Below are 18,390 nucleotides of genomic sequence, written 5' to 3'. Positions count from 1 at the left end.
ATCAGAAGATCCTTATGACGGATTCTTCAAACTACGCTTGGGGGGCTCATCTCGATGGTCTCAGTACTCAAGGCCATTGGTCCAGCACGGATCGTCAGTGTCACATCAATCTTTTGGAACTCAGAGCGATCTGCAATGCTCTCAAAGCTTTTCAGCATCTTCACGACCAGGTAGTCCTCATTCGAACAGACTACCAAGTCGCCATATATTATGTCAACAAACAGGGAGGAACGGGATATCTTCCTCTTTGTCAAGAAACTCTGAAGCTTTGGAATTGGGCAATCCTTCACAACATCTTCCTTAGGGCTGTCTACATTCAACGGCAGCAAAACTGTCTGGCAGACAAATTGAGTCGTCTTCTACAATCTCACGAATGGACACTCAATTCCTCGCCGCTACATCACATTTTTGCTCGATGGGGAGCTCCTCAGATCTCTTTGCGTCTCCCCACAACAACAAACTGCCTCAATTCTGCTCCACTCGCCGCCTCGAGGCAGATGCTTTCCTTCTGGAATGGGCGAATCAGTTTCTCTATGCGTTCCCTCCATTCCCTCTGATTCTCAAGACTCTTGTCAAACTCAAGAAGGAACATGCCACCATGATTCTAATAGCTCCTCGGTGGCCCAGACAGCCATGGTACTCCCTTCCACTTCAGCTCAGCACCAGGGAGCCTCTACTTCTACCAGTATTTCCCTCTCGGCTTACACAGAGTCAGGGGTCTCTGCTCCATCCCAACCTGCAGTCTCTATACTTAACAGCTTGGTACCTTTCAACCTAATTGCTACTCTATAGTTCTCACAATCTGTACAGGATATTCTAGAGGCTTCCAGGAAGCCGTCCACTAGGCATGTTACACCCAGAAATGAACTAGATTTTCTACTTGGTGTACTACTCATCACAAGGAGCCTCTACCCATCCATGTTCCCATGACCTCTCTACCTCCCCCTGTTCCCTGCCCACCCTTACATATGACCCCCATTATTATTTTGTACCTGTATCCTGCTTCCCTTTAATTGTAGCATCTTTCATTCAATGACTGTCCTGTCCTCCTTATATTATATTGTACCTTTACATTACATTACATTACATTACAGATTTCTATTCCGCTTGTGCCTTGCGGTTCTAAGCGGATTACAAATTGGGAGACTGTATAATTTCAGGAATATTACAGTACATAGAATCAGGAATGTATCAAGTTACAATTGATTAGTCTGGAAGTTTCCAGGAGAAATTTAGAGTACATAGTAGATAAATAGTAGGTTGTTGAAGTGGGTTGTACAATGTTTAGGTAAAATTATGGTGGTGGTGTTCTTGTGTGTATTTTCTAGTGCTATGTTGAGGTTAAGATGATGGAAAGTATTTTTTGAAGAGATGAGTTTTGATTTCTTTTCGGAATTCTTTTATGTCTATTGAATTGATCAGTAGATTGGAAATGGTGGTGTCAATTTTTGCTGCCTGTGTAGCTAAAAGGCTGTCGTATAGTTTCTTGCGTCGTATACCTTTGAGAGGAGGGTAAGCGAATAGTTTTTGAGTTCTCCTTAATCTGTGAGAGAGATTACGGTGTAGTCTTTTGTTTAGGTAGCTGGGTGCTGTTCCGTGTGTTACTTTGTATAGTAGACAGTAGAATTTGAACTGGGATCTTGCTTTTATTGGTATCCTGTATCCTGTTCAAAAATGTACTGCTTGTCCAGCCCTCTTAATTGTATCTTCTTCTGCTGATTGTACCTATTTTCGCTGTTTGTCCAGCCCTTCTTTATTGTAAACTGCCTCGAGTTACTACGGCTTTGGCGGTATATAAGAAATAAATTATTATTATTATTATTCAATCTTCCTCCTTGTCTTCAGTTTTGGATTACCTGCTGCACTTATCTCACTCTGGCCTCAAATCCACATCTATTCGAGTCCACCTAAATGCCATTGCTGATTTTCATCAGCCTATTGAAGGGAAACCCCTCTCTGCTCATCCTGTGGTTTCCAGATTTATGAAAGGACTTTTCAATGTCAAACCACCTCTCAAGCTGCCTCCAGTGGTTTGGGATCTCAATCTTGTTCCTTACTCAACTGATGAACTGATGAAGCCTCCATTCGAACCAATCGATTCTTCTCATTTGATATATCTCACTTGGAAAGTGATTTTTCTCATTACTCTCACCTCTGCTAGACGTGACAGTGAGCGTTGGCGTAAAGGGTTGGCGTAAAGGGCCACTACTCAGACTGGAAAGGGGTCAGAGCGGAGTTCCGCAGGGGTCGGTGCTGGGACCGCTCTTGTTCAATATCTACATAAATGACCTAGAGGCGGGAACTAAGTGTGAAGTCATTAAATTTGCAGATGACACCAAACTATACAGCAGGGCTCAAACCAAGGAAGACTGCGAGGATCTCCAAAAGGATCTAACGCAGCTGGAAAAGTGGGCCGAAAAATGGCAGATGAGCTTCAACGTGGGGAAATGCAAGGTCATGCACGTGGGGAAAAAGAACCCGATGTTCACATACAAAATGGGGGGAACACCACTAGGGGTTAGTAACCTGGAGAGAGACCTGGGAGTGATGGTAGACGCAACACTGAAGGCATCGGCGCAATGCGCCACAGCCTCTAGGAAAGCAAACAGAATGCTGGGTATCATTAAGAAGGGTATTACAACCAGGACGAAGGAAGTTATCATGCTGCTGTATCGTGCAATGGTACGGCCGCATCTGGAGTACTGTGTCCAGTACTGGTCGCCGTACCTCAAGAAAGACATGGCGGTACTTGAGGGAGTACAAAGAAGAGCAACCAAACTGATAAGGGGAATGGAAAATCTCCCATATACCGACAGATTGAAGCAGTTGGGACTTTTCTCCCTGGAGAAGCGAAGACTTAGAGGAGACATGATAGAAACCTTCAAGATCCTGAAGGGCATAGAAAAAGTAGACAGGGACAGATTTTTCAAATTAAGGGGCACCACAAGCACAAGGGGGCATTGGGGGAAATTGAAAGGGGACAGGTTTAGAACAAACGCTAGGAAGTACTTTTTCACTCAGAGGGTGGTAGATACATGGAACGCGCTCCCAGAGGCTGTTGTAGACAAGAAAACACTAAATGGTTTCAAAGAAGGTTTGGATAGATTCCTAGAAGAAAAAGGGATTGGGGGGTATAGATAGGTATAGACCATTGCTCAGTCAATGGGCCTGATGGGCCGCCGCGGGAGCGGACCGCTGAGCAGGATGGACCTATGGTCTGCCTCAGCGGAGGCAACTTCTTATGTTCTTATGTTCTTTAATGGCAGATCAACCTTTTACAGTATGCCATCATGACAAGATGGTCCTCCGTACTCATCCTAAATTCTTACCTAAAGTGCTTTCAGAATTTCATCTCAATTAATCCATTGTTCTTCCAGTGTTTTTTCCAAAGCCTCATTCTCATCCTGGAAAAACAGCTCTTCATACTCTGGACTTTCTACTTGCAATGCACTCAACCTCACAGATCTGCTCCTCAACTTTTCATCTCCTTCGATCCAAATAAGTTGGGGTATCCTGTTTCCAAGCGAACCATCTCCAACTAGATGGCTGCTTGCATCTCTTTTTGCTATGCTCAGGCTGGTCTCCCTCTGTAGGGTCGAGTCACGGGCTATAAGAACATAAGCAGTGCCTCCGCCGGGTCAGACCATAGGTCCATCCTGCCCAGCAGTCCGCTCTCGCGGCGGCCCAAACAGGTCACGACCTGTCTGAATAACCAGAAGGGGCCCCCTTGCCACCTTGGTTTCCCATTGAAGTCCTATCTTCCCATCGAAGTCCTAATCCTCCGGTCTTGCACATTCACGACTTGGTTGGGTTTCCATACTTATTACCTGATTAGTTTTCTATACTTGTATTACATCCCAGCACCTCTCTCAGTATCCCACGATCCCTTTATCCCTCAGGAATCCGTCCAATCCCTGTTTGAATCCCTGTACTGTACTCTGCCTGATCACTTCCTCCGGTAGCGCATTCCAAGTGTCCACGACCCTTTGGGTGAAAAAAAACTTCCTTGCATTTGTTTTGAACCTATCTCCCTTCAGTTTCTCCGAATGCCCCCTCGTACCTGTTGTCCCCTTCAGTCTGAAGAATCTGTCCCTATCCACCCTCTCTATGCCCCTCATGATCTTGAAGGTCTCTATCATATCTCCCCTGAGCCTCCTTTTTTCCAGAGAGAAGAGCCCCAGCCTATCCAACCTCTCGGCGTATGGGCAGTGTTCCAGCCCTTTTACCAGTTTCGTTGCTCTCCTTTGGACTCTCTCAAGTACCGCCATGTCCTTCTTGAGGTGTGGCGACCAATACTGAACGCAGTATTCCAGATGTGGACGCACCATCGCTCGATACAATGGCATGATGACTTCCCGCGTCCTGGTTGTTATGCCCCTCTTTATGATGCTATAAAGTTAGAGTGATGGCAGCGTCTGTAGCTTTCCTCAGATCAACTCCTATTGAGGAAATATGCAAGGCTGCTACTTGGTTCTCGGTTCATACATTCACCTCTCATTATTGTCTGGATACTTTCTCCAGACGGGATGGCCACTTTGTCCAGGCAGTTTTACATTTATTCTCCTAAATTGCCAACTTTCCCACAATCCCATTCTGGTTAGCTTGGAGGTCACCCATATGTTGACAATATGCTGCCTACTTGTCCTGGGATAAAGCACAGTTACTTACCGTAACAGTTGTTATCCAGGGACAGCAGGCAGATATTCTCACAACCCACCCATCTCCTCTGGTTGGCTTCTTAGCTAGCTATCTGAACTGAGGTGGTGCAGCATTCGTAAACTTTTTAAAGCTCTACAAGCTTGCGAGGCTGTCCGCTATGGGGCTCCGTGGATGACGTCACCCACATGTTGAGAATATCTGCCTGCTGTCCCTGGATACTGTTACGGTAAGTAACTGTGTTTACAGTTAGTAGAAAAGTCAAACAATAAATTGAGAAAATAGAAAGGAACTACAAATTATGCATAGGAAAGCAACAGTGGTGATAAAGTTTCTGCTTATATGGATTAAGCTAGTTTAATTTTATAAAAAGCATCACTGTTCTCTTTATGGGTTTTTTTTCTTAATGGCTATTTCCATGCTGTAATATACGAGGGCAAATAAAAAATTAAAGGCAATTGTTAAATTATGTAATAACCGGAATAGAGCTAAGAAAATGCAACATACGTACTTGTACATTGCCTGTTGGATAGTTAATCCATGCATAGTGCAGCGCTCGGCCTTTAGTCGTATAGCAGCCACGAGGTAAGAAACATGGATGCTTTATTGCTTTTATGTCTGTTTTGAGGGCCTTCTTAACCATTTGCTGTTTTTTTCTCCTTCACTTTCTGCGTTACATCCATCTTTGATCCAAACAGACCAGGGATTTTAAATTACAGTCCACTTGAGGGGGTAATACTTTCAAAATAGAACAAACCCCCCCCCTCTCATCAATACTGGGCAAGTTTCTCAAATAGTATCTTCATATAACATTTAAAGGCTTTTAAATATTTAAATGTGCTCATAAGCTCTTCAGCAAGGCGCCACAGCAGCGGTACGATAGACTCTGGGCTACCTTCGATCAAGTATCCGATTCCACCATCCTCAAACTCTGTCTCAAAATGAAATCCTGCAACTGTTCTTTAGACCCTTTCCCCTCCTACCTCTATGAGGAAATACCCACTCAAGCCATCTCTTCCATTACCAATCTCCTAAACTCCGCTCTACATTCGGGCCTTTTCTCCCCAGAAATGGGCCATATCGCCTTAACCCCTCTATTGAAAATACCTGACCTCGACCTTTCCACTCCATCCAGCTATCGCCCAATAGCAAATATCCCTCTCCTAACCAAGATGCTTGAGTCAATCATATCGACTCAACTCTCTTCCTACCTAGAGAAATTCTCCATCCTCTTGCCCTACCCATACGGCTTTCACCCCAATTTCAGCACCGAATCCCTATTGACCTCCCTAATCTCCAAGGTCCAACAATTTCACTCCCGCAACAAGTTCGCCGTCCTCTTGCAATTTGACCTCTCTGCCGCTTTAGACGTTGTTCATCACGACATTCTACTTTACCAACTTTCCGAGATTGGCATCACCTCCACTGTCCTTGAATGGTTCTCAAAATTCCTTCGTTCCCGTTCCTACATTGTCAACATGAATGGCACCTCATCCTCCCCCTGGACACCAATCTGTGGAGTCCCACAAGGTTCACCTCTATCTCCTATCCTCTTCAACATTTATATGTCCTCTCTAAAACTCCTCCATCTATCCCCCCTTGAAACAATTTACACCTATGCTGATGACATCCTTGTCCTTCTCGAGACCGACTCGAACCTCACTGATCTCTCATTGAACATATCCTCCTGTAGCTCAAACCTCCAATCTTGGGCCCACACCGTCCAAATGAAATTGAATGAATCCAAGACAAGACTACTTTGGCTTGGCCCAAAATTAGCTCAGCTACCCCCCTCAATCCCACTGTCTTCCGGCTCCTCTATGCAGCTCGAATTCTCCAGCAAGGTCCTGGGCGTCATCATTGATTCTACACTGTCCTTCAATGACCACCTCAACTCCCTGGTAAAAAAATGCTATTTCAGCCTTCACATGCTGAGGTCAGTAAGATCCTGTTTCCATCAAAAACATTTCGCCGTTCTCGTCCAATCCATCATCCTCTCCAGACTGGACTATTGCAATTCCATCTTCATATGCCTAACGAAGAAAAACCTCCACAGACTCCAACGGATCCAAAATGCCGCAGCCAAGCTTATCTTTGCTAAAAGTAAATTCGATCACGTCTCACCACTACTTTCCAAGCTTCACTGGCTTCCGATAACTTCCAGAGTCCACTTCAAATGCATCAGCCTAACTTTCAAGATCCTCCACGGCATCCTTCCTCAATTAATTCCACTCTCCTGGAATTCCTCGAATCGTAGTACCTCCAGACCTACCCAAAAATCGAAACTATCCTTCCCCTCACTAAAAGACATTTCCCACCCAGGAAAACTGGGGTCTTCCCTCCTCTTCAGATTCACTGAGCTCTGGAATAACCTCACCTCCCCCCTTCGGAACCTGAGTGCTCTCCAACCCTTCCGCAAACATCTGAAAACCTGGCTTTTCTCTAAAATCTAACTCTCCCTCCTCTCTGACTTTCTAGCTCTCTTACATTCTTCTTCCCTCCGATCTTCATCTAACCCTTTCCCTGGAGTTCCTTTCTCATTACAATCCCTGTAAACCGTGCCGAGCTCCACGACCATGGAGATGGCGCGGTATAAAAACCTAAGGTTTAGTTTAGTTTACAATGTCGCTGGAAAGGTGCTTGAATTTTAATCATAACACATTGGATGGAGCAAGGAATCTTGCTTCTACTGGAGTGGCAAATGTTATGGCTCTACAAAAGTTATTTAACAGTAGACCACTTATCTGAAAAGGTCAGTTCACGGCTCCAACACAGTCTGTGCTTCGCTACATCAGGAAGCCGGAAGGATGAGCTTTTTATATATATACACACATACATATATATATATATATACACATACACAGTGGTACCTCGGTTTGCGAGTCCGAGCGTGCCTCGATTTACGAGCGCCCCCCCCCCGCGATCCGGCACCCTCCGCTTGCGTTGCACCCCCTCCCCGCCGCAATCCGGCATCAAAAAGGCACCCACCCACCCGATCACATTTTTTACCCCCCCATTTGGCACCGGCACCAATGCACAGGACATGCCGGTGCCAGTAGATCTGCCTCCTTCGTGCTGGGCCTTGAGCATCTGCGCATACTCAAGGCCTTCGGGTTCCCGTTCTCTCCGAGATTCACATTTAAATATTTAAAAGCCTTTAAATGATATATGAAGATACTATTTGAGAAACTTGCCTAGTATTGATGAGGGTTTTTTTGTGTTTTGTTACATCCATCGTTGGCATTATTTATTGTTAGTATTTATATACCACTTATAACCTATGTGGTTTACATTAAGGTACTAAAGCATTTTTCCCTATCTGTACTGGTGGGTTCACATTAACTTTTAACATTCAACATTCTTCCATTTTTCTGCTTCTCAAATCTACTTTTCCATGTCTTCTCTTCTCATCTTTCCATGTGTACTATCTCCTCCCTCTCTGTGTCATTCCCCTCCATCCATGTGTGCCATCTTCTCCCTCTTTTTTCTTCCCTATTCCCATCTATCCATAAACAGCATTTCTTTGATCTCTTCCCTTCTCCACTCCTTCCATCCTTGTGCACCATCCCCTCCTTTTCCCTTTCACATTCACCACCCCTCCCATCCCTGTGCACCATTTCTTTTCTCTCTATCCCCTTTCCCTCTATCTATGTGTATCATTTCCTCCCTCTTTCCCTCTTCCATGATCTGACATCTGTCTTCCCCCTTTCCACCTCCTATGGTCTGGAATATTTCTCCTCTTCTTCCCACAGTCTGGCATCTCCCTTCTTTCTCCCCCCCCCCCTTTCCTGGTCTGGCATCTCTCTGTCTTTCACTTCACCTCCCCCTACTTTAGTCTGGCATCTCTTCCTCCTCCTTTCCTTCCCTGGTCTGGCATCTCTCTTTTTTCCTTCCATCCTTTCTGTGGTCTGGTATCTCTCGTCACTCCTTTCATCCCCTTGTCTGGCATCTCTCTTTCTTCCCTCCTCCCCTTGGTAAGGAATCTATTCCCCCCCTTCCTTTCCCTTTACCCTCGAGGTCTAGCATCTTTCTTTCTCCTTCCTTCCAATCCCCACAATCCAGCATCTCTCTAATACCCTCTCTGTATTTCTCTCCTCTACTTCCCTTGCATTCCCTTGTCTGGTACCTCTCTCCTTCCCTCCCACCTCCCGTGGTCTGTCATCTCTATCTTCTTCTTCTCTTCCTCTCCATGGGATCTGGTGCTTGCTTACTGTTCTCATTCCCAGCAACGCTGCTCTTACTCTTCAGGCTGCTGGCAGCGTGAGTGAAGTAAACACGCTGTCTTCAGCAGCCCGGAAGCTCTCTCTCTGCTACTGCTTCCCACCTATGCAGGGACAGGAATTAGTAGCAAAGAGAAAGCTTCTGGACCACCAAAAGTGGCGTGTTTATTTCACTCATGCTGACGGCGGCCCGAAGAGTAAGAGCAGCGCTGCTGGGAACAAGAATGGTGAGTGAGCACCAGATCTCACCAGAGGGGAGGGGGACTCTGGAAAGCTGCTTGGGCTGCCAGAAGGTTTCCCTAGGCTGCCAGTGGCTCCTGGGCCTTGCATTGAAATTCACTGCTATAGGTGCATAAAATAAACCGGTAAATGTATGAATGCCAAAAGAACAGATGTAAGTGTGGTTGTATACTTCCTGTATAATATAATTTTCAAAGGGACAGGATGCACCTGTTGTAATTGGAATAACTTAAGAAAATACCTGTCAGACAAGTTAGGCAGATTCATAAGATGCAGCCCCACTAACATTCAGAAATAAAATACAAGACAGCAGGTTACAGTATCAAATACATAATCTGTTTTAAAACTATATCCATCTAAAGGGAATTTTACTTTAACTATGTGTAATAGTTGGATCAAATTCTTTAAATATGCATTGAGAGTAATAACTTTTTTAAGAGGGGCCTATCATTTTTGAGCTGTCAAATTTAGGAATGTTGGATTTCAAGAATTTAGCAATACTGTATTAAAAACAAACATCAGCTATTAAGCATTCCTAAAATAAAAAGGCACATTTTATCAAACTGTCAAAATAAAATACAAATTAATAACAGCAAGCCACCATTCTTTACGTAAAAGAAAAATCAACTTGGCTGCTGTGTCTGTGGCCAGGTGTAACTTGATACCACCTAGCTACACAGCCTCTGAGAACTTGAAAGGAAGCTTACCTTATCCTCGATCTTCCCAGAAGTTAATAGAAATAGTGGGTGTGATACTTGTTTTAAATATTACCACACATAAAAATCTACTTCCAAAGTCGAAGGGGGTACATTTAGGGATATGTCCACTTTTTCTGTCTTATTTATATCTTTTGTATTGAAGTATGGCTAGCACAGGTATTAAAAGAGCCATTCATTTATTTACGTGGTGTCTCTGAGCCTTGCCACGACACTAAGGTAATTTGTATGTCAAGTTGATTGGCAGAGAGGTTAACCAATTAAGGCTGTAGACTCTGGAAAATGTTCATCAGCCAATCAATGGTAGAAAAAGGCTGGGTGTACTCTGTGAAAACTCCATATGGAGATCATATTTCGGACTTTGGAATTCTAGTCATCCCAGTAAAACAAGTGACCTGTTAGAAGAGATTTTTATTTTTGGGAATATTCTTTTTGTTATTTTACTAGTTACTGAGTATTTAAAAATGTAATGGAAAAAAATAGCCTGAAAAGAATAGCATTCACAGTTAATTGTAGCTCTTTAGCAGTTTCTAACTTTTCAAATAGTCTATACTGCTTAAAAAAAAAGTAGGAATCTTTCTTGTTTTAATGATCAATCTTTCTTCACTTTCCTTTAGGCTTACAAAGAACTGATTTGCAACAGTTTAATATGGACGCGTTAAAAGATTATAGATCGCGACAACTTCTGTTATACTGTCTAGAACAGGGGTGCCCACACTTTATGGGCTTGCGAGCTACTTTTATAATGACTAAGTCAAAATGATCTACCAACAATAAAATTTTTAAAAAAACACAAAGCACACTGAAAGGCAGAGAAAATGTTAATTATTCATATTCCGGGTTTTTTCAAAGAGGTCACGGCAGATGACTCTATGCAATGTCACCTCAGTAACAAAATACAAAAATAGACAAATATACCCCCTCCCTTTTTACTAAACCACGATAGTAGGTTTTAGCACAGGGAGTTACTCTGAATGCTTCGCACTGCTCTCAATGCTCATAGGCTCCCTGCGCTAAAACACGTTATTGCGGTTTAGTAAAAGAGAGCCATAGTGCAAAATATAGACAGCAGATATAAATTCTCAAAACAGACACATTTTGATCACTAAATTGAAAATAAAATCATTTTTCCTACCTTTGTTGTTTGGTGATTTCATGAGTCTCTGGTTGCACTTTCTTCTTCTGACTGCGCATCCAATCTTTCTTCCTTTCTTTCAGCCTCCTGTATGTTTCCTCTCCTCCAGACCTCATTCTCTCCCCCAACTTTTTCTTTCTGTCTCCCTGTTCCCCTTTCTTTCTGTCTCCCTGTCTGCCCCCTTTCTTTCTTTCTCCGTGCCCTCCCCCAAGCCACTCGGTTTGCTGCCACCGCCATCGGGGAACAGCCCCCAAGCCACCGCCGTACCAAGCTTTCCCTGCAGAAGCGTCGCGCTGACCAGCATTCCGCTCCCTGACGTCAATTCTGACGTAGGAGAGGAAATTCTGAGCCAACAAGAATTTCTCCCCATTCCATCCAGCCTGAGCCCCATCTCTCCTTGATCCAGCATTTCCCTTCTGTGTCTGTCAGAATTACCATTCCACCTATTTTCCAGCATCCCCCTTCTTTGTGTCCATCTCACCTATATCCCTATCTCACCACTTTTTCAGAATCTTTATTTGTCTCTGTCCTTGTCTTTACCCCATGTTCACCATTTGCCCTTTCAATGTCTTTATCTCCCCCCACACACACACACTTTTTCAGCATTACTTCTATGTCTCTATTTCACCTCCTCTTCATGTCCCCTCTGTATCTCTATCCTTATTCAGTAGGTCCTGCTTACCCTTTGTGTCACTATCTCATTTTCAGCTTTCCCCCCTTTTCCTTTGTTAATGCACCCTTTAGCCAGAATCTTTCCACCCTCCCTCTACTCCGGCCCAGCCCAGTATGAAATATTTCCTTTTGTTTCCCTCCCCTCTCTCTCTTCCCCTCCCTCACCCACAAGTCCTGCATCTGGCCCTCTCCCTTCTACCTGCACCCGGCAACACCCCCTGCTCCGCGGCTCTCTTCAGCAACTCGTCAGCAGCGGTGATCAAGACAAGCTGCCGACATCGAGGCCTTCCCTCTACAAGTCCCGCCTTTGTGGAAAAAGGAAGTTGAAACAAGCGGGACTCGCAGAGGGTAGGCCCCGATGTTAGAAGCTTGTGTCAATCGCTGCTGCTGAGTTGCCGAAGAGAGCCGCGGAGCAGGGGGTGTGGCCAAAATCTGGTAGAAGGGAGAGGGCTGCTGGAAGAGGTAGAAGTTCCGGAGCATGACACCGACCCGGGCCAGGATGATTTCTTTTTCAGGCTGCTGCAGCCTAAAGTGGATGCCCGGTGTTGGCGTCTTTGAGAGGAAGATTGATAGGCTCAGTAGATCGGGATGTCAACACGAGTCTATCACGGAGCCCGGGATGGGCTCTGCGATCGACTTACATTGCCTTCCTGAGCTACCGGTCGATCGCGATCGACGTATTGGGCACCCATGGTCTAGAACAGTGTTCTTCAACCTTTTTACACCTATGGACTGGTGGAAATAAAAATTATTTCGTGGACAGGCAAACTACTAAGACTGAATTTTTTTTTAAAAAACCATCGCTGCCCCATTCCCGCGAGCTCGGTTCCGCAAACCATCGGATCCCATCCACACAAGCCTCAAATAGTTATGATTTTATATTGAACATATTTTATTAAAGTATAAAAAGAAACAATATTCTGTACAATTGTCATTTTATAAATACAAATAATACAGGGCAAGGATCAACAAAATCCCTGTCTCCCCTCCCCTTCACATATATCCCCTCTACTATCAAGAAAACTGAATAAGCCAAATTATTACAGAATGCTACACAAATATCATGCTAACAGAAAACCGCAGTCACACATGGCAGGAATGGTGTTAGGGGAGTACAACTAGGGCTACTGCCCCCTGGTGAGAGAGAACCCTAAGCCAGCTGGAAACTAAAGAAGCGCTACCTGGGCTTTGCACTCCCCAGTTATGTCTAACATCAGCTCTAGCAGGATACATATTTCAAATCTGATATATTCTAATCACAAGATAGAAATAAAATTATTTTTTTCTACCTTTTGTCGTCTCTGGTTTCTGCTTTCATCATCTTTTCACTCTCTTCCATCTAGCGTCTGCCCTTTAAACATAGAATATGACGGCAGAAAAGGGCCGTCGGCCCAACACGTCTGCCCACTCAGAAGAATCCTCCTCTTAAAAGAACACTCCCTAAGAAATTTCCCGAAGTGAACCCACATGTTTATCCCATCATTTCTTGAAGTCGAGCATGTTGCTGGCCTCAACTACCTGACGTGGAAGGCCATTCCAACGATCAACAACCCTTTCGGTGAAGAAGTACTTCCTGATGTCACCATGAAATCTCCCACCCTTAAGTTTGAGCAGATGCCCTCTTGTTGCCATGGGACCCATAAGAAAAAGGATATCTTCCTCCACCTCGATACGGCCTGTAAGATATTTGAACGTCTCTATCATGTCTCCTCTCTCTCTGCATTCTTCGAGAGAATATAGCTGCAGCTTGCTTAGACACTCTTCATATGGGAGATCCTTGAGTCCTGAGACCATCTTGGTGGCCATTCGCTGGACAATTCTGTTCACGTCTTTTTGATAATGTGGCCTCCAAAACTGAACACAGAATGTTTAATGTAAACCACTTGCATCCCATGTACTGTCAAATGTATCTTTATTGTAAACCGCTTCGAACTTCACGGTATAGCAATATATAAGAAATAAATTATTATTATTATTACTCCAGATGAGGTCTCACCATGGACCTGTACAACGGCATTATGACTTCAGACTTTCGGCTGACAAAACTTCTTCGGAAGCAACCCAGCATTCGTCTAGCCTTGGCCGAAGCTTTCTCCACCTAAGAGGCTTTGTCTCTTCAATCCAGCATCTGTCCCTTCCATCCACTGTCTGCCCTCTCCACCTTCCATATGGTATCTGCCTTCTTTCTATGCCCCTCTCCCCTTTCCATTTAGCTTGTGCCCCCTCTCTCCTTTTTACATGATTCATTCTGCTCTCTTCATTTTGATCTCTCCTACACCAGATCTAGCATCTCTCCTTATTTCTCATCTGAACCCCTTCCCAGCATCAATCTCTCTACTTTCTCATTCCTCTGTCTCTCCCCTTTCCCTCATCTGATCTCTCCATTCCATCCTGACTCCTTCCCCTCCTCTATTCTGCCAGCTGTTTCCTTTCTATTTTCCTCCTCCCCTGTCTAGCAGTACCCCTTCTCCCTTTCCTCCTCCCTTATCCAACAGTAACTCTCTTCCCTTCCCTTTCCCTTCTCCCCTATCCAGCAGTACCCCCTTCCTCTCCCTTGTCCAGGAGTACCCCTCCTTCCTTCCCTCTCCAGCAAATGTTTCCTCTCTTTAGACTAGCAGCAGCTCTGTGTGCTTTTAACTTCAGCACACAGCTGCCCCTAAGCAGTAGTTTAGCCGCGGTTTAATGAGGCAGCTTAGGGGCCTTTTGTAGGCCGGCCGGCCCGCTTCGATGATGCAATGTGGGCTGGCCTACCAAAGGCCCCCGATGCTGCCTCATGAAACTGCGGCTAAACTACTGCTTAGGGGCAGCTGTGTGCCAAAGTTAAAAACACACAGAGCTGCCGCTGCTGGTCTGGGGGTGCGGAGACAAAAGCAGGAGGCATACGCGGCAGGAGTCCCGGCATAGTGACGGCAACAGGATGTTGCAAATCAGCTGACGCCGGCGCATTTTGTTGTGACAGGGACCCGAATCCTTCACGGGCTGGCAAGAATTTTTTGCGGACCGGTGGTTGAAGAACACTGGTCTAGAAGTCTATATGTCAGCAAGTACACAATTAAGAAGTATGGCTTGACTGGGTGTTTGCTAATATGAGCCATATACATCTAGGCACACTGTTACAGCTGAACCTAGAAAAAAAATACATTGCTCAACAAAAAGTGAAGCAGCTTAGATTTATGAAATGTTTAGAATAAGTCCCTCTCATCAGGTTATACCGGAATTTTCAGCAGCACTTACCCAGATAGTGCCACTGAGAACTTAGACCCAGATTCTCAAAACTTTAATGCCGTTGCTAAACTGTTTACTGACGGTTTAGCCTGTACGCATTTTAGTGGCGGATTATCTCTGTCAATATTGAGCTTTCTAGCAGTCTCTGATGATGATATGCAAATGGGCTTTTCAACATTGAATGAGCCCTCAGGTGGTTTCTTAAAAAATGCCGAGTCATTTTCAAAAAGAGGCATCTGCTTTTGGCAACAAAAATAAGCAACTGGTCCAGGGGTGCCAATACATGCATGACAGTGTCAGAGACTGCTAGAAAGCCATACATGAAGAAGGACACGGTACTACTCGAAAGGGTCCAGAGAAGAGCGACTAAAATAAGGGGCTGGAGGAGTTGCCGTACAGTGAGAGATTAGAGAAACTGGGCCTCTTCTCCCTTGAAAAGAGGAGACAGAGGGAACAAACATTCAAGATACTTAAGGGAATAAACTTAGTAGCTAAAAACAGGTTGTTCGTTCTCTCCAAGGTAGGGAGAACGAGAGGGCAGTCTCTAAAGTTAAAAGGGGATAGATTCCGTACAAACGTAAGGAAGTTCTTCTTCACCCAGAGAGTGGTGGAAAACTGGAATGCTCTTCTGGAGGCTGTTATAGGGGAAATCACCCTCCAGGGATTTAAGACAAAGTTGGATGGGTTCCGGTTGAACCAAAATGTATACAGGTAGGGTTGGTCTCAGGACACTGGTCTTTGACCTGGGGGCCACCGCTGGAGTGGACTGCTGGCACGAGTGGACTACTGGTCTGACCCAGCAACTGTAAATTCTTATGTTCTTAAATTTTACGTCAGGGTCTGATTGACTCAGATACTGACAGGAAAGTAAGGCTTGACAGCTCAGACCCCACCACAAAAAAATCCCCTTGCCCACAAATGGAAAAAAAAGACCCCCCAATTCCTTCCTCCCTTCCACCGATACCTCTCTCCCCAGGGCCATTTGATGCTCCCCATTCGGCATAAGGGATGCCCACTCTCTTCTGCCGCTGGGATCCCTCACCCCCCTTGACAACCCCCAACAGCCCCCCAACCTACCTTTAAATTGAAAGCTGGCAGGACGGTTGCCCACTCCCTCCTGCTGGCAAGCCACCAGGATCCCCCGACAACTCCCCTCGGTACCTTTAATTCAAAGGGCAGCTAGAAGGATTCCCATTCCCTCTGGCCATTAGCCCCCATACTCCTGTACCTTTAAATTGAAGGACAGCAGGAGGGATGTCCACTCCCTCCTGCCGGCAGACCCCAGGGTCCCCCAGTGTACCTTTACATTGAAGGATGACTGGAGTAATGCCCATTCTTTCCGGCCAGCAGATTTGCCTCTTCAAAATAGCAGACCTTTCCCTTCCAGGTACATCCTAGGATGCAATAGAAGGGGCTTAAGGCCATGATTTGCTCTGGTGCCTAAGGCGCCCAGTGCTTGCCCAGTGCATCCTGGGATAGGGAGGGGCCATCCTTCGACAAAGGGATGGGGGTTGTTGGGTGACCCTGGCAGCCTGCAAGCCGGAGGGAGTGTGCATCCCTCCAACTGTCATTTGACTTAAAGGTATGGGGATGGGGGTTGTCGGGGAAGCTGGCGGCCTGCCAGCAGGAGAGAGTAGGCATCCCTCTTGCTATCCTTCAATTTAAAGGTATTGGGGAAGGGGCAGGGGATCCCAGTGGCATGAAGGTGTGGGCATTCTTCCTGTCAAGGCACGGGGGGAGGGGTGTATTGGGGTGAGGTTCTGGGCAGGTTCAGACAGCAGCAAGTGAGGCAGAAGAGAGTAGGCATCCCTCCTGCCGATCTTGTACAGGGGGGGCAGGCAGCGGAAGGCGAGGGGGACTTTTCCTTCTGCTTGCCCAGCCAGTCAAGCAGCTGACCCAGCAGGACTTGTGGAAATTTGTGGCTCAGTTGATCAGGGTGGGGAGAGCAGCCTTGACAGTAGGGAGGAGCTGTACCTAGTGATTACTCTTCTGAGCAGCAGGCAGAGTTCCTCTCCCCCCCCCCACACACACACCTTTAACATCAATTCTCTGCACAAATAGCGGTATATGATTTGCATGCCATTATGCTGAGAATCGCCCGTAAAAGAAAAAATTGCTCCCACTATGGCCCTATATCGACTCACTGAATTTTATGGTGAGTTTTGGGAATCCAGCTAAAGAATGACAGGGTGACAGAATTTGTCCCTGTCCCTGCCCCTGCAGTTAACTATGGAAAACCATCCCCATGTCATTCTTTAAAGAGAGAAGGATTAATCAGAATATGAATGGGCATAACCTCTGACCCTTAAGCCTTGCATTAAAGAATGCTGGTGTAGAAGGACTGAGGTTGAGATAGACACTAAATAGTGACATGGAATGGTTTCCCGTGGTTATCCGCAGAGACGGGGATGGTGATAAATTCTGTCACCGTGTCATTCACTCTTTCTGTTTTGTATAAAACGCCCCTCCTTATGGCAATGGGTTTCTGACAGAACCGAAAAAGAGACAGTCTTTTTGCTTAGTTTTATTTTCAACCAATATTTAATCTGATTTGGAGTGAAACTGAATGGGAACAGTTGTGACTGCCACCTGTTGGGGACACAAGTTATGCTACAGAAAGGGGGAGGGGTTATCTAGCCATGCAAATAATGCACTGAAGGATGAAAACCACTGACATTTCTAAGGGATGTGACTTGTTTGAGTGGTTCTTGGGTGGAAATAAAGCTTGTAGGTTCAGATTAGTGGGAGGATATAAACCAAAATGAGCTGAATCAAAAATAGAGGAGGTAGAAATCCACTTCCCCGAGCCTAAAGGCGAGGAGAACTAATTAGGTAAGATGGACCCACCAAGCTGGATTGTTCAAAGCTAGAGTCTGAACTTGCACTGTCTAGTCATATTTTGCTCAGTTGGGAGGTGGCCCCCTAGATAGGAAACTCTGTCACTGACTGACACAGAGCTCTTTCCAGAGCTGGTATGCTGTGCATGGGCAGAACTGGACCACTAGGGGTTCTTCTGAAAAGTTGGGCCAATAGCCCAGAGTGCTGGGGTGCAGAGTGGTCCTAGCAGCCCAGCAGAGGAATTACATTACATGCATTAGAGATTTCTATTCCGCCAAAAAATGGCAAACAGTAGAACATGCCTGGTCTTTTTTCAAAGACACAGTGAGCGAGGCACAAAATCTGCACATCCCCAGATTCAGAAAGGGGTGCAAAAAGGGTCGAACAAAAGACCCAGTATGGATGACTAAAATAGTGAAGGAAGCGATAGGCAATAAGAAAAATTCATTCAGGGAATGGAAAAAGGACAAAACTGAAGGGAACCAGAAGGAGCACAGGAAGTATCAAAAAGAATGTCACCGTGTGGTTCGAAAAGCCAAAAGAGAGTATGAAGAGAGGCTAGCCAGGGAGGCACGAAATTTCAAACCGTTCTTCAGATATGTTAAAGGGAAACAGCCAGCTAGGGAGGAGGTAGGACCGCTGGACGAAGGAGACAGGAAGGGAGCGGTGAAGGAGGAGAAAGAAATCG

The 18,390-nt window shown here is 45.5% G+C and overlaps 1 protein-coding gene across 5 annotated transcripts in view; it reads right to left on the bottom strand.

Moving 5' to 3' along the window:
* The window catches only part of CNPY1 (canopy FGF signaling regulator 1), a 164,595-nt gene that overhangs the window by 119,199 nt on the left and 27,006 nt on the right, over window positions 1-18,390 (bottom strand). Inside the window, exon 1 of one of the 5 annotated variants that reach the window (XM_033931624.1) lies at window positions 9,824-10,024. The exons of the other annotated variants lie outside the window; for them this stretch is intronic. The gene's annotated coding sequence lies outside the window, so the exon portion shown is untranslated. Of the gene's footprint in view, window positions 1-9,823; window positions 10,025-18,390 lie in introns of those variants that run through there. 5 annotated transcript variants of the gene reach the window in all.

The sequence above is a fragment of the Geotrypetes seraphini genome, chromosome 2 (assembly GCF_902459505.1).
Source record: "Geotrypetes seraphini chromosome 2, aGeoSer1.1, whole genome shotgun sequence".
Taxonomy (NCBI): domain Eukaryota; kingdom Metazoa; phylum Chordata; class Amphibia; order Gymnophiona; family Dermophiidae; genus Geotrypetes; species Geotrypetes seraphini.
The sequence above is the reverse complement of the archived record's forward strand: the minus strand, read 5'-3'. Positions and strand labels throughout refer to the sequence as shown.